This window comes from Apteryx rowi, unplaced genomic scaffold, assembly GCF_003343035.1.
Source record: "Apteryx rowi isolate R43461 unplaced genomic scaffold, aptRow1 scaffold_317, whole genome shotgun sequence".
Classification (NCBI taxonomy): Eukaryota; Metazoa; Chordata; class Aves; order Apterygiformes; family Apterygidae; genus Apteryx; species Apteryx rowi.
Window position 1 is genome coordinate 305,373 of NW_020449608.1, and position 15,285 is coordinate 320,657.

Consider the following 15,285-nt stretch of genomic DNA (forward strand, 5'->3'; position numbering starts at 1 on the left):
CTTGCTTTGTTCATCTTGTGTTTCATCTATGATCTCTGCTCAATATTATTTGTTCCTCTTTCGGGCCTTAAGACAAAAATATCTCCCCACCCAGGCAGCCCGTGTTGTTGGTCAGGTTTCCTCATGAGTTGTGTGAGCAATGTTGTTTATCTGTTGGGCAAACACACAGGCCCAAAGGGAAAGAGCAGACTGTTCCTGTGAAAACTCTTGCGCTTGGTTCTCATATTGTTGCTTTTCTTAAGCTTTTCTTTTTTTAAAATTCTCATCAGTCATATTCTTGATTTTTATTTTCATACACAAAAACACACACACTCCCTCTGTTGCTGACATAAGAGGTTGTTATAGTGCTGCAATTCATTCAGGAAAAACTACCTACTATATAGAGCAGGCATGCTGAAAGCTTCAAGGGTCACAGTCATAAATCTTGCTAACTCTCTTGTTTACTCCCTGGCTGAAGTGTGTTTTTCAGCTTTCTGCTCTCTGTGCTCTTCTCCCCAGATTTCCATTCTCCTCATTTCCCCTCTTTTTCTTTAATCTTATATTAGTTTACTTCCAGCAAGCTTTGTCCCCCTGCTGCTTGGTGCTCCGGCTGGTGCAAGTGCCTTCCTCACCCTTTTCCTGGCTGGCTTTCTTGTCGGCCCAGGGCAAGTGGCAGCAGCGAGTGCAGGGGAGCGCCTGGCTTTCCTACCCCTATGGCCCTTTCCGAAGGGGCCCTCGAAGCCCGGCCATGGCCCCGTTACCCCAGCCCTGTGCAGCTGGGGGCTGAGTGGTGCCCCGTCCCCCCTGCAGCTCCCGGGGAAGGGGACAGGGACAAGGCTTTGAAGGGAAGGCGGTGGCGGAGGTCTGGGTGGCATTGCTGTGCTCTTGCGTCTTTCCTGCTCCCGTGGCACCCTGCTATCTGCTGTGGGGAGCCTGCAGTCAGGCCTCTGYGCAGGCCACTGGACTGAAGTGGGACCCCTTGGGTTTGTCCTTCTGGCAGAGGAACAAAGAAATTAGTTTTGTGTGAGCTGGCGCATCTTCTTTGATCCTCAGCAAACACCCCAAGGTGGCCCTTCCACTTCTGCTTGGGGCACTGCGCACAGAAGTGGCAGGAACAAAGTGCAAAATGAGGGTGGCATTCGTGCCACCGCCGCCACGCACCCTGGGCTGAGGGCTCCTGCACAGGATGTGGGCAATGCCGAGCCTGAGGGAAACCAACATCTCCAGCCTCCTCGACAACATCCTGACCGCGGCTCTCTGGACTTCCTTGGGGTGGGCAGCTCTCAGTCTCTCATGCTTGAGTCTTTCCACTTTCCACAGGCTCTTTAAATACTCAGTGAGCCAAAGAGAGGATGATATGCCCTAACCACAAAATGCTGCTGCTGCTGTCCCGATGACTTTGTGATTTCTTCTGAAATGTCAGCTGCTGGGCCTGGCATTAACTGGGACTGTATTTCTTGCAACTAAGCTATCAGTCAGAAGAGAAAAGAAAAAAAAATGCCCTGTCTTAATAATTTGTAACTTAGGGACATGCAATGGTGGATACGTTCTCTCAGGTCCCTGAAGCAGAGTAGCTCCCCACAGTACCTGAGGTGAGCTAGAAAGTTTTTGGACCCTCTAGTTTAACAATTATGAAGTAGAGGAGAATTTAGCTCATTCTTCACACTCAGGGTGTCTTCTTGAATCATGGAGACTTGAACCTGCACTGGTCACAAAGTCATAAACCACTGAACTGCACAGGGTGGATGATACTTTGGGTGACATCTGGTCCTGTCCCCTGCTCAGAGCAGGGCTGACTTAGGTTGGGTGGCTCTGGGACTCGTTCAGTCAAGCTCTGAATATCTCCAAGGATGAAGATTACACAGCCTCTCTCATCAACCCAGTCCGGTGTGTCACCACCCTCACAGTGAAATTTTTTTCCTAAAATCAGAATTTCCCTTGCGCAGCTCATGTCCATTGCCTGTCATCTTGTCCCGGTGCACCTCCGATACCACCCGCTTATGCTCAGAGAACACCAACTCGTTGGCTTGTGCTTTTGACATTCTGGCCACCAAAAATGCCAGCTGTTCATATGGTATTTACAGAGAGCCAACAGCTTAACTCTGCCTGTAAGACATAACACCTGGCACAAGAAGTTTCTGATCTGAGAGACATACTAAATGCACCAGCCTTGGTCCCCAGCCCATCAGTCTGACATACCAAGCCATTAACAAAGCTTGTGTAGTATATAGAGCTGGCCATCTCAAATGCCTAGTCATCAAACGGGGCTTGGCAGTCCTCCAGGAGTACTGCACTATACCCCTGCTGCATTTTATTGCTCAAAAATATTTGGATGTTATTAACACATATGTATCAGAGTATTTTTGGATTTTCCATCTGCAGCTGGGTCACTGGATTCCTGATTAGCTATTGAATACATTGGAGTGCTGTTCAGTGCAGTGGAAAAAGGACTGAGTCCTGCAGAATGGCGTCAGAAAGAAGGAGATTGGGCTCTTGCCACTGAGAAAATGGGAGCAGAAGGATCAAAGTCTGTGACTAACAAGCCATGTACCCTTGGGAACATGGCTAATGCAATAAGCCTGGCCTGGGGTTCAGAGCAGGAACATCTTAGCAGTAAAAAGGGGAAATGAAGGATGTTAGAACTGAAATTGCAGTACTGCTGGGGTCTGTTTGCTCAGAACCACACAAACTATTCATAGTTTGGACCCAACCAGAAGCAAGATTATCTTGGAATTACCTCTCCTCTGACTCATGATGTTTCTGTAGGATGCCTTGACTATAACGTTACTTCTGCCTGAGAGCAATTATTAGGAACGCATTCATTTTCACACTTAACACAATGCAGACATAAAAAAAAAAACATGTGCAGAGCAGATATGAGCTGGAGAGAGCCCAAAAGAGACCCAGGGAGCGAGCAGTAGTTAAGCAGTGTAGACAAGTGGGGCTGCAGGCTCATCTCTGTTTATTAACACAAACTAGCCATAAGTGACTATCCATGGGCTGCATTGGGCTCCTCCACACAACCTCGGACTGAGGCGTTTGCTCCTGCTGCAAAGACCATGTATCAGGGAAGGGAAAAAAATCAGTCTCCCCTATGACTGACCCACTCATGGTGTAGAAGTAAAAAGGATTTTCCTACTCTCAGTCATCTGTGTCAGTCTCTTGGCTTGGCAAGATCTTTGCTGTTGGAGGTGATGGTGGAAGCAGAGAGACTGTAGTTTTTCTTACCTGCTGTTTGTTTGAATTCACTAGTCGTTAAAATAGAAGTTCAGCCTGTTTGCAGCTTTGTATGTCACTGCTGTTTACTGACCTGGCAAATAGGTCTTTGTGCTGACAGGCTTATTTGATATAAAGGTTCTTTCCCCAGAAGCTGGGACATGAGGAAGGTGAATGCTGGATCACCGTGGTTAAAAAGAATAAAATGCTCGTGATACAAATACTTTCTTTTTTTTTTTTTTTTCGCTTGAGCATAAATTAATTAAAGTGGAAGCTTAATGCTGGTCACTGAGCAGAAAATCTAACCTAGTGGGTGGGCAGTCAATCCTGCCAGACTCACCACATCCACTTGGTGGGGATACCCAGAGCGTTACCAGAACTTGTCCAAATCCTTTGTACGCACTCAGCCAAATTTTGCAGATGCTTCATATTTTTTGCGGATGAATAATGAGGATGCACTGATCTACTGACTGTGTGGGGTTGCTTACGCAGAAAGACACTACAGCTTTTGAAACTCAAGACCACACCACCACAATCTATTTTCTGGCGGCTGTGTACACCTTCTACCACTACCTCTGAACTCCAGGTGATGCTGCAGCCCATCAGCCTCAAAGTGGGCAGAATATAGGACCTCTGTGTTCTGTGTTTAGCATGTTTATTTTTTACAGAGCATTTAGGGGATTTCATTTGCTCGTGCTTATGCATCCAAGAAATGGAAATGTCAGAGCCAGCTCACAGGAGTTTGTTAGCAAAAGAAGAAGCACTACTATTACCGCCTATAAAAAACAACTCTCGGTTACCCCAGAAGAACAAGGAAGACTAGATAATTATGGTTTTGGCACAATTAGCACTCACTGAGGGCATTTTCAGTCAAGCCAGGACAGATGACATGCTGTTTCTTTCCAAGGGAGCTGAGACAACTTTACACGTTACAGGAGTCCCTTCTCTGTTTCTGAAACACAGCTGCTAAACAGCATGCATAGACACTAACCAGCTGTTTGGGGCTGTCCGCGAGAACCTGCAGGGTAACTTTTAGGTAGACAGGATGCAGTTGTCTTAAACTATTTTGGACCTGGAGCATGCCAATTATCCTGGCTCCAGAGCTAATGAAAGACTCAACAGCTGCGAGGGCTTTCAAGGATAACAAACTGCATCAGCAAGGGAGCTGCCAGGAGCCAAGGCTGAGTGATCTGGGAACGCTGGGAGGAATTCATCCCTCTGACTGCCCCCAGGCCAGTATACAGCCACTTGGAGACTGGAGTGACTGGTATGTCTGGAGGTTCCTGTGGGACAGCAGGTGAGGAGCACAGTGAGCCTGGCTTGCTCTTCCCCTGGCCGTCCACCCCAGGTGGGAAGGCAGCTGCAGTGCTGGTTTTAAAAGTCATGAAGGACAATGTGGGCTCATCCTGGCTCTGTGGCTCAAGCAGGCTCCCCATATATCTGCACAAAGCCTGCTGCTGTTGAGACATCCAGCAGTGGAGGAGAAGGGAGCAGGATTTTTCCTGGGAGAAGGAACTGGCAAGGGGTATAGGGCTTCCTGCACTTGGCTGGAATTAAATGGAGACTCCTGACACTGAAGAAAAGAGTCATGGTTCCCAGGAATGTGCACCTCTGGAGCAGCGTTGCACTGCTCTGCAGCAGCATGTGGCCTTCCAGCGTGTCCCTGCTGGGCACTGGTGGAGTGCGCTTGCTGGCAAATGGCAGAAGGCAATTTTATCATAGTTTGCCTGTGTGACTGCTGCACATAGTGACCCTGTGCAGTCATAGTGCCTTTTCACTGATTTCCCTGCAAGGGCCTGTGCCAACAGTGTGCAATAGTACTTTACGCATGTCCCAGCTTCTCCTGGTGCCATACAGATATGCTGTTCCTGCCAGGTGGGTCAGCGCCATTACAAGCTTTACTGGCAGGGAAACAAAGGCAGAGAGAGAAAGGCGATGAAGGGGAAAAAGTTGCAACACAGGGCAATTTGCACTTGATACAGAGGGAAAAATGCAAGTTTCCATAAAGCACTGAAATGCATATGCAGAAAGAGGGGAAAATGTTGCAATTTTTGCTTTCCTTCACTTTTTTCCCCTCATTCTAATCTAACTAGTGCTGCTTTTCTTTACCACTCCTCCAAACCCTCACCTAGCCTCGTATACCACTGCAACCTGTGGGAGGGAAAGCCCAGGAGGAATACCTGATGTCCACGGCTGCAGGAGCTGGGCATTGTCTGGCAGGGCCCGTGCCAGTGATGTTGCCCCATGTCCTCCCTCCCCATCTCTTCCCCGGGAGGGCTTGGCTGCCCCCTGCTCCAGCAGCATGCCCAGCTCTGTATACAGCAGGAGTTTCCAGCTTTCCTGAGCTACTCCAGTGACAGAAAGTTTCTTGCTTCAGGTTTGTTAGGATAACTGTTTTATAACTTTCTGTGTTTTTATTATGTCCGCGAATGGCTTTTATGTAAAACAATTCACCACTGAGACTGTAAAGGCCAGCAGCCTACTCAAGTGATATTTCTGCAAAGTTTCCTTGTCCTTTTCTGTGACATTTGTCGGGGCAGTGGGGAACGGCTGGTCCCTCTGTATCAGGACATTATGACACGACAGTGCACGTGGCAGGCACATGCACTCTGAGGGCTTATTCCACATGGAAATGTGAGCTGTCAAAACCTGGAAATCCTTGATACATAGAGCGTCTGCACCTGCCTCCTCGTTGCTCACCCCCTTTCCTGTACTGTGACAGTGTGATAGTAGTAGTTACGCCTAGCATTGGGTGCATCGCCTCCGTGTGCAGCAGCAAAAAGACTTAGAAGGGATTCCTCCTCCAGATACATGTGTGCGCCTGTACACATGCATTATTCACATATTGTAGGCTTGAGAGTGAAGCTCCGAATGAGGAGAGCTGCTGGTGGTGATTCACAGGGCTCCTTCCTGCCTGAGCAGTCTGTCCTACGGAGACTGCTGAGTTTTTCTTGTGGATCATTGACTCATTTGTCAGCAAAAGGCACACCTTTCCCACCACAAATAACACCTCTCCTTGCTAGCCATCTCTCTGACAACAGGCAGCAAATTTTTCCAGGCTCCTCTCTGCTCAGGAGGCTGTGACGTCCCCAATCTGCAGTGCCAGTCCAGTATTGCTATTTCCTAACAGTGAGTTTCCACCACCCACACTCCAGTCTTATCCTCTTCCATTTCACCTTTGGGCATTCCCAGGTTTTCCTCCAAATACTGTCAGCAGTCAGAGACCCTGAGTCACTGGCTTTTAAAAGCTATGTTAAAGCAGAGTGGTGATCAGCCACACATCCCCACTGGACTCTCTTCTAAAGCCAGGTGAACAGTGCATCATTAACAATGTGTTCAAGACAGTTTGTCTTTTTGTACATTTCTGAAGCTGGACACAGATTTTAGGGAATTTGTTATCACTGGAAATTTCTTAGTGAATGGCTTCAGTGACTGCCATGGGATTGCCTGGTGAACTTTGCTGCCATTCATGCCTTTAATACTCATTGCTCATTCTGTGGGTTTGGTCTTGGCATTTTTTTCTAGCCCTTGACTCCCAGACCAATATTTCCTTTTCATAAAGGTTGTTGCATGAGTACATTCTCTATAAACACTCATGTGGCTGCTGTGTTATTTGAGAAGCCCCCTGTTTATGAAAAACAGCAAAAAAATGGAGATGGACTCTGAAAACAGAGGAGCCTGCTGTAGACTGCTCCATAATAGGTTTCTGTCCTGTAAAGATGCAGTGATAGATGTTTTCACCACAGCCCCATCCTATCTGTGGTGACGAGCTTTGCTCTGGCCTGTACTTTGTTCATACTACACCACAAGCTTGTGCTTACCCATTTCAGAGGCTGTTCTGTAAGGCAGCTTATTCTAAAGCCATCAGGAGAAGTACCTACTAGCACTAACAGAGCATGCACACATCCCTTCATGGCTTATTATTTTGATTTCAAAGGTGAGGAATTCACTTTTTGACTGAGGAAATTATTTACTAACACCATTAGTAGGTAAAAACCTTGAATCCCAGGTTAAACTGCATTTGACATTACAAACAACCAGAATAATTTCATGCTGTCAAAGGAATGCACTGGAAAATGTCTTGACTTTCTTATCTACTATCTCTAGTTGTCATTAACAAATGAGACTATGGATGGGTTTGGCCCTCAAATTGTTTTTTATTGATAGGCAGTGAAGCAAGAAGATGTCTCTGGAGGCCTTCCAGACTATACGCCCTATTAGCGCTGGTTCTCTCAGTCCCAGATCATTACTGCTGACGGGAGGTGCCATCTGCAGCTACAGGGTATTGCACACATACGCTCGYATACAGACCCAGCAGAAGTGGTTCTGCACTGGAATCCGGAGCAAATCAATACCCATTTTGTTTTCCTCTTTCACACTCTTCCTCCATCCGTTATGAAAGACAGAACATACAGGCTTTCAGCTCAAAAAGCCCTGCTGACATGAATGACTTATTGAAGTAGGATCACACTGGCTGGAAGAATCCATGCCACAGACCTCGGCTCCTGCACAGGCATCTAAGTGGCCAGCAGTCTTGGATGTGTCCAGCTCCTGACTTTCTCACCTCTATTTGCAGTGGGAATTGCTGTGTAACTAGGTCTCTTGCTCATCTGACCCTCCATATTTTATGCATCCAGCAATGTTATTCTTTAAAATAATACCTTCTGGAATATGATCTTGCTATACCTGCAGAAGCTTGAGTGTCAAAAAATAACATGCTAATAGAGAAAATAGCTTCCAAGGATACCTGAACACAAATTACTTTCTTAAAAGGCATCTCTTAAGACCTAGACACCAGTCTATCTTAACCACCACCATCTGTAGTTGCAGACATAATTGTAAAGCTTTTTTTCCAGGTATGGAGTACAAGATTGGGGAATTATCTGCCACATGGAAAAGCACAAATTGAGCAGGGAAATAAAAGCTGTGCTACTGATCTTCTGACAGGTGATGAATATCAGCACAAAGAAAACAGAGTGTGAGCCAACCCAAAACCCATCTAAAATGTGTAACATGAAGACTTTCTGAAGGCAATACATCCTGCTAAATATAAGGACAAAGCTGTGTGTTCTCCAGTTATATCAGTTGTATAACAAGAGGGGTAGGACTAAGTGAAGTACAAACATCTGGTTTCCTATTTCAGGAGTCACAAGCAATCTCCTCCAGTAGCACAAACTGCTTACTCCACCCCAAAGTTAAAGCCTTTTTGAAACAATCACTGGAGAACCATCTGTTTTTGAGTAGTCTTGTCAGTATCCATCTTGTGAAAGATATTTTCAGGATGTTAACAAACAGCTCTATCCAAAAAGTTCTTCCGTGTTTCTTGTCATCCATGACTGCATATGGTTAGATGCCATATGCCCTGTATTCTTTGCTTCCCTGGAAATTTGGGGTCAGCTCGTGCCAGCAGTTGCACGTAAGAAACTTGCCTTGTTTTTGCTATTGTTCATAGGCTCTTGCTCAGCCCCTGGGAATGAAGTGTAACACATGCATACATATTTGAAAATAGATTGTCTTGGTGTCCCACTCACAAACTACGAGCCAAACCACCTCCCCCACTCCTTCTTCATAGGAGTCATTTCATCAGTTGGGGCTTACGAAGCAAGATTTTTGCTAACCCTTTGCTCTCTAAAATGTTATTTATTGTCTTCCCCTTCATCACAGCCTACATGCAGGAGCAGTATGTAAGAATGTATGATGTATGATGTATGATTCAATGCCATGCACAAATTCTGCTGAGCTTCTCATGTTCTGCAGCAACAGTAATCTTCAACTGGTCTGTGGCTAGAGAAAGACAGCTCCTGAGAGTGTAAAATGCATTTGATCTTACTTTTCTTATTTATCTTTAAACACCCACGTGCACACACAAAACCCTGGAGAACTCATTACATTCATGGTCTAGAAATTGGTGTTTCGTTCTCTGTCCCTGCTCTGTCTAACTTTGGGTGAATGCAATTGAAAATGTCAGAGATGCAGCTCCTGTGTAATGTAAGAGGAGAATTACAGTTTTCCTGACATCGGAGGGGGGGTTACAACAACGCAGCTGACGCAGGAGGGGACGGATTACATTGCATCTGACATAGTAGCAATTATAGGAAATGTATTTACAGAGATGGATGGAAAATGAATTTAATATGCTCTTCCAGGGGAGGACAATAAAGGTGTGTTGCAACAGTCCTTCCCCCCTCTGAAAAGCCATATTTCTCACTTGTCCATTGGCACAAACAATCTGTGCTGTATGGCAGGAAATATCAGACGCAAATATCACATTAATCTCTAAGGAAGGATACCTGTTTTCGTAACTTGCTCATTCACTAAGGTCTCTTATTAGTGGCTCAGACAATAGGTGGATATATCAGGTTTTCCCTGTGGAATAACTGTACCACAGGCACCGGGCTGCAAATATGACTTTTATTTTGTTTCTGTTTTCTTTCAAAGTGAGCAAAGTAAAGACAGGGAGGGGGGAGGGTAGCAGCTCCTGATTTTTGTTTGGTATGCAGTAGACAAATGCTCTTATACCCTCTTCAAAAGAGTCAGTGCATACCCCCTGCCTGGCAGAGGTACAGACAGGCACAAGCAGATTAAGCAATTACTTGGGACATCAGGAAAGCAATAGCCTTTTCATTTCAAACTGCAGTGAAAACATGACAGATTGCAGACACAAATGCATTAACAAGGAAAAAAGGTGAGGGGGGGGGCCCTTATTCATTTTGTCTCTGGGGAAGGACGTGTAGGTATCTGCACGAATCACACAGAAATGAAGGGAGGAGAGTAGAGGCTGGAGCAAAGGGACATAAAATCTGTCACATTTGGGTCACTATTTCCAGCATAGTGATCAGCAAACATCGGTGGCTATAAACAACATACATGTGCAATGAATTCTATTGTCTCAGTCTACTTCCTTTTGGGCACGTGTCCATATCACCCACAGCTGCACCACAAGGGCACCTCTGCACCCTATGCTCCTTCTGTAAAAAGCAGTAGGAGTCTGCTGAAGGTCAGGCCAAAATGAAAGAGGCTGAATTACCTTCCCACCCTCACAGATTGTCCCTCCAACCAAGCATGGGGGCAGATGTCCAATCCAAATAAGAGTATCTGCACTGGCTTGGGAAAAACCGTCAGACCTTGCCCAAATGGGAAAACCTTGTGGAAACCCTAGCAGCTGTAAAGTCAAGTGCAACCATGAGCCAGATTCCCTTCAGTCCTCTGGCCTGCCCATGGAAGGGTTCCCAAATTTCTTGAATGGGGGCTGGTATCCCACCACTTCTAATAGGCCTGCAGAATTGCCCTTACCTATTTGTAGGGATCACAAAGAGAAAAGATCCTGGGCAAGGCAAGGAGAAGGGGGCACAAGAGGGTCTGGCCTCTCATGTCATCTTCACATCCTTATTCAAAGCTTGAATGTGGAGTTCCCATCGAAAGCCATGCTTCAGGTCAGGGGTGTCCTGGGGCTGTGAAGCCACCTGGGGTGGAGGATGGGGAGACAAAGCCCCCAGACTCCTGTTGCTTTGGGCCCATGGATGGCGGCCTCTGTAGCTCTTCCCCGCCCCAGCAAGGCTCTTTCACACAGCCAGTCTTCTTGCAGATGTGTCAAGGGATTTCTTTCCCTCACCATGCAGGGGGTTTCCAACATTACTTCTCTGCTGCTTCCTACTGCCTGCTGTTTCCAGCTCCCCTGATTCCTAGCATCTTCAGACATGGACACCCTGTCTCCTTCTCAGCCTCTGTCTGAGGCCCTGGGAGAAAAGATAGATTCAAATTGAAGGTATGCATACGTCACAGGGATTTAGCAGGGAACAGGGAGGATGTTGGGCCAGAGAAGGGGGAAGGATAATTTCACAGGAAGGAAGCCCTCTGTCAAATAGATCCGTGGACATGTCTTCCTCCCATCTCTGCTCTTCTACCTGCTCTGATATCTATTTATTTACTGTTTATTTTTTGCTTTGAAGCTGGCAGCTTCTGACAGAACTTACACTGCTAAACTTCTCTGTCAGATGTGGCCTAAAAAGCCTAAAACAACAAAACAATAAATGAACTACTATTGCTTGTAGGATCTTTCAGGGAACACTAAGAAGTAATTCATACTCTCAACAGAAACTGCAGGGAAACAATTGCAAAGCCTTGGGAGCCACAGCAAGCTAGCTGACTATATTTGACTGGCCTCTCTGTCCACATTCCAGCTGGAATTGGGGGACTAACATTAAATTGCAAGTGCTAATCTCACAGAAAGTCCAGCCTGATGTGAAAAATCGCATATAAGAGCTGCCTATTGTATAAATCATACTAACCCCAGTATGTATTTGGTTTTATTTATACTAGCTCTTGATTAACATTAATCAACTCAATTGCAGAGTGAAGGATGGTTTTGCAGTTAAAGTACTTTGCCTGGGCTCAGGACACAGAAATGAATTTGCCACAGATCTGCCACGTGACCATGTGCAAGACACTTAATCTTGCAGTCCTTTTGCCTTCCCAGTAGTAAAACAGGTATAATAAGTGGGGGATATTATGTCTTCTCCTTATCTGTTATCTGTTTTGTCTATGAAGAACATGTGCTCTTGGTGGCAAAGGGCTATTTCCAAGAATTTGCCTATACACTTCTGAACATTGCATGGTTCTGTTCCGAGAAGGAGCCCATCTGGCTAATCTTGATGCAAATAGTAACAATATAATTGAATGTAGATGTACACAGCCCCACAGGCTCCTGGAGTCCTCTTTAATCAACGCCTTTGGTAGAATACATACTTTATCTTGCAGGATAGGTAGATGGATTTTCAGAGCTGTTGAGCAACTATAGCTTCCATTAAAATCAGCAGAAATTGTGGATGCTCACTATCTCTAAAAATCAGTCCACAAACTATAAAATGACTTTCAGCTAGATTTAAGGGGGCATGGTTAGGTTCCAGGTGTATATTAACCTTTAGTACCAATTCTACCTTTGATCAATAAGCCCAGACACCTGAAAAAAAAAAAACAAAGTTAAAAGTGACTATTCAGTGTTGATTGATTGTTTAGCTTCTGTATTTTACTTTACTGGACGATGGAAATAACCTGGCCCATTTCTCTTTTTACATAATCTTTTCATGTGTTCATAGCCAGCTGTAAGTCAGGTTCACATGCTCCAACACAGTGGAGCACTATTAGAGTGACAAACACGGAAAGAAAATGATTACAATAAAAGAAAGAAGCTCTCAGGGGCATAGACTATCTTGTTTGTTCTGTGTTTGTACTTCCCTTAACACAAACAAACATAGTTAAAGCCTTAGCATTAATGGTACATTTTGTAGCATATTGTATTTAGGAAAGGAAAGAACCTTAATATACCTGGTGGTGACCCTTTTAAAAGATATTTTATAGATCTAAATAAGGATGAATGCAGAAGAGGAGCCCTACCTACTTTTATTCTGCAAGACAAACTCAAGGTATTATGTCAGTGAAATGTCATCACCTTATTAATTATGAAATGTCATAAACAATAATGACAAAATGAATAAAATAATGACAAAAGATCATTGTTGTGATGATAATCATGTAATTCTGATGAAATACTGTGACCAAAGGCATTCCAGTGGTCTGAAATATATTTCTGGATATCATTGTGATGCATCAGTAAGGAGACATAAGCTTTAAAAGTCAGGAATATTTTTGCAAAAAATGTGGTGGCAGCCCTGATTTTTTACAGTTCAAATTCAAAGACACTTTGAAGTCGTATTAGAAATACTTATGCTCCATTTTTTTAAGATAACACTTTTGCCTTTAAAATGAGCCTACCAATATTGTACTTGATTATCTCATCTTCTTTGCTTTAAATGTAACTACATTTTTTGGAACACAGTACCCTCCATTTTATGTTTTTCTAGGCCAGATTCAGACTTGGTTTTACCAGGAGCAACTCTATTGACTCCAGCAAGGTTTTACTCAATTACATTGTTTAAATGATGGGACACTAAAAGTAGCCCAACAAATCTGATTTTTCAAAATAATCACAACAATGTTTTCTGAAAAAAAAAAGGCGAAAAGACGAGCTATACTGCAAGCAGTGCTCCAGCAATCTTACAATACTAAACCAGGCTGATGTTAGCTGTAGAGGGTGAAATGGGTATAAAGAAATGCTTCCGTTTTCTGGGTTTTGTTTTTTCTCCAAGTGAAGAAAGTTCCTATTGTTGTTAGTTTGTTTTGAAACTGATAGAAAATGCTGAGTGAAATAACTAAAGATTAAATTGCTGGAAATATCGGCAAGATGAGTTCTTAAAGGAAGCATTCTTTATGCTTATTCCCATCCATAGATCATGCCACACTTGGGGAGGGAGTACAGGACTTCTGCAATAGAAAAACTTAGCAGTTGTGTCCTCCCTGGTTCTCCCTCTTCCTAGAGAACCTAAAAGAAAATCCTTGTGGAGGCACTGTGCCTCTTCACTTTCTTCACTTGTCTACCCTCATTATGTACAAGCCGGCTCTGTAATTATACCTCTCCTGACCATGGATGTTTCTCAAAGGCGATTTCTCATTCAGTATATCCAAAACACCAGAGGGCAGCAAAAGAGTTAAAGCAGAAATTGCAAAGTATAAACTTTCCCCGCATTAGCAACCGTATGGTGGTAAAACTGGATCACATAAGAAGGTTGTAATGACTTGACAGTATCAATTCATAGTAAAAGTGGTAGAAAAATTATATAATAATGGCAATACCAAAACTGGGCAATAGCTACTTCTGAGTAGCAGTGCTGGAAACTGTTGTGACCCGTATGTACGGAAATGGAAGAGAAACACCAAAAGGTTGCTAAGAGTGATAGATGCAAGAGGAGGTCTTTAATTTAACTCTCAATAAATAATACAATAACATTGTAACTCTTAAAAATTATGTGCTTCTTCCTGCACTGCAAAAGCTATATGTACCCTACCCTCTGGGGTAGAGATCACAGGTCTGTACAAACACCCTCCACAGACAGCCACACTTGCCTATTCTTCTTGCCTCTTCCGTCTAATGCAGGTAATTAAATTCAGGATGGTGGATTCTCCTCAACATAGCCCTCTGGTGAGGTCTTACTCTCTCCAGGCAATCCCAAGGCACAGATGGAAAAATCATGAGTTAAGACAGAGCACCAAATCCAGCCCACTGCTTCCCATTTGGGAAGAAAGAAATCATGAATCCTTTAAAAAGAAATAAAAATGTTACTCTTCTGACTGGGGCTGTCTGTCTTAAACATTCTTTTTAAAAAGATCAGTTCTGTTTGCCATCCTAAAATACTTAATCAATTTCAAATGAAAACAGCAACTATAATTAAGGGGAGGAAAATCCCACTACAGCAAAGGAACCATTATTAAGGTAATCTTTTCCCTTATAACTCCTGGGGCACTGTTCACATGCAGTTACTACTATATATGCTGTTTGTGCGTCACCTCCTCTTCATGAGCTCCGTGGAGAACAGACTGTTAGCTTAATAATAATAATGTCAGCTTTTCATGCGAGTTACTCAAAGCATTGTGTAAGCACTAATTGAATGTTACAGTCACAATAGCCTGGGTTTGTCATATAATATTACCCCCTTACAGAGGATGGCATAGCAGTCCCATGACCTAGGTCATACCAGTGACTCCATGTAAGAGATTCCCTGTGCCACAAGATCTCCAGCCTCTTTCCCACTTGCATTTCAAGGCCTGCAGATTTCCAGTTTGCCTGCTCACCATAAAGGAGCATAGGGACAGCATGCCATGCCTGCATGAATTGTATGCACTCATCAAGCTAAATAGTGCTTGGGGGTTTAATTTCAGGCCTGAGGCTTCAGGTGCTATTTCCCCATCTACTGCTTCTAGGAGAAAGAGCCTGCAATATAACTGACCTTCCAAAGGGCTGGCGCCCAAGTTACTGAGGACAGCAAAAGCAGTATAATTCATTAGTTAAGAGAAGCAGAGAGAAAGTTTTGTTTGCTTCCCTGGGACATCCTGATGGATCTCTCTCAAATGTCTTGATGACACAGAGCTCATGTATCATATAATTTGATTTATATAGACCACTACATTTTTCTCATCACAGACGTCTTTGTAAATTTACACTGAGTGACGCCCAGCTTGCTTTTCTTATATGGGGAG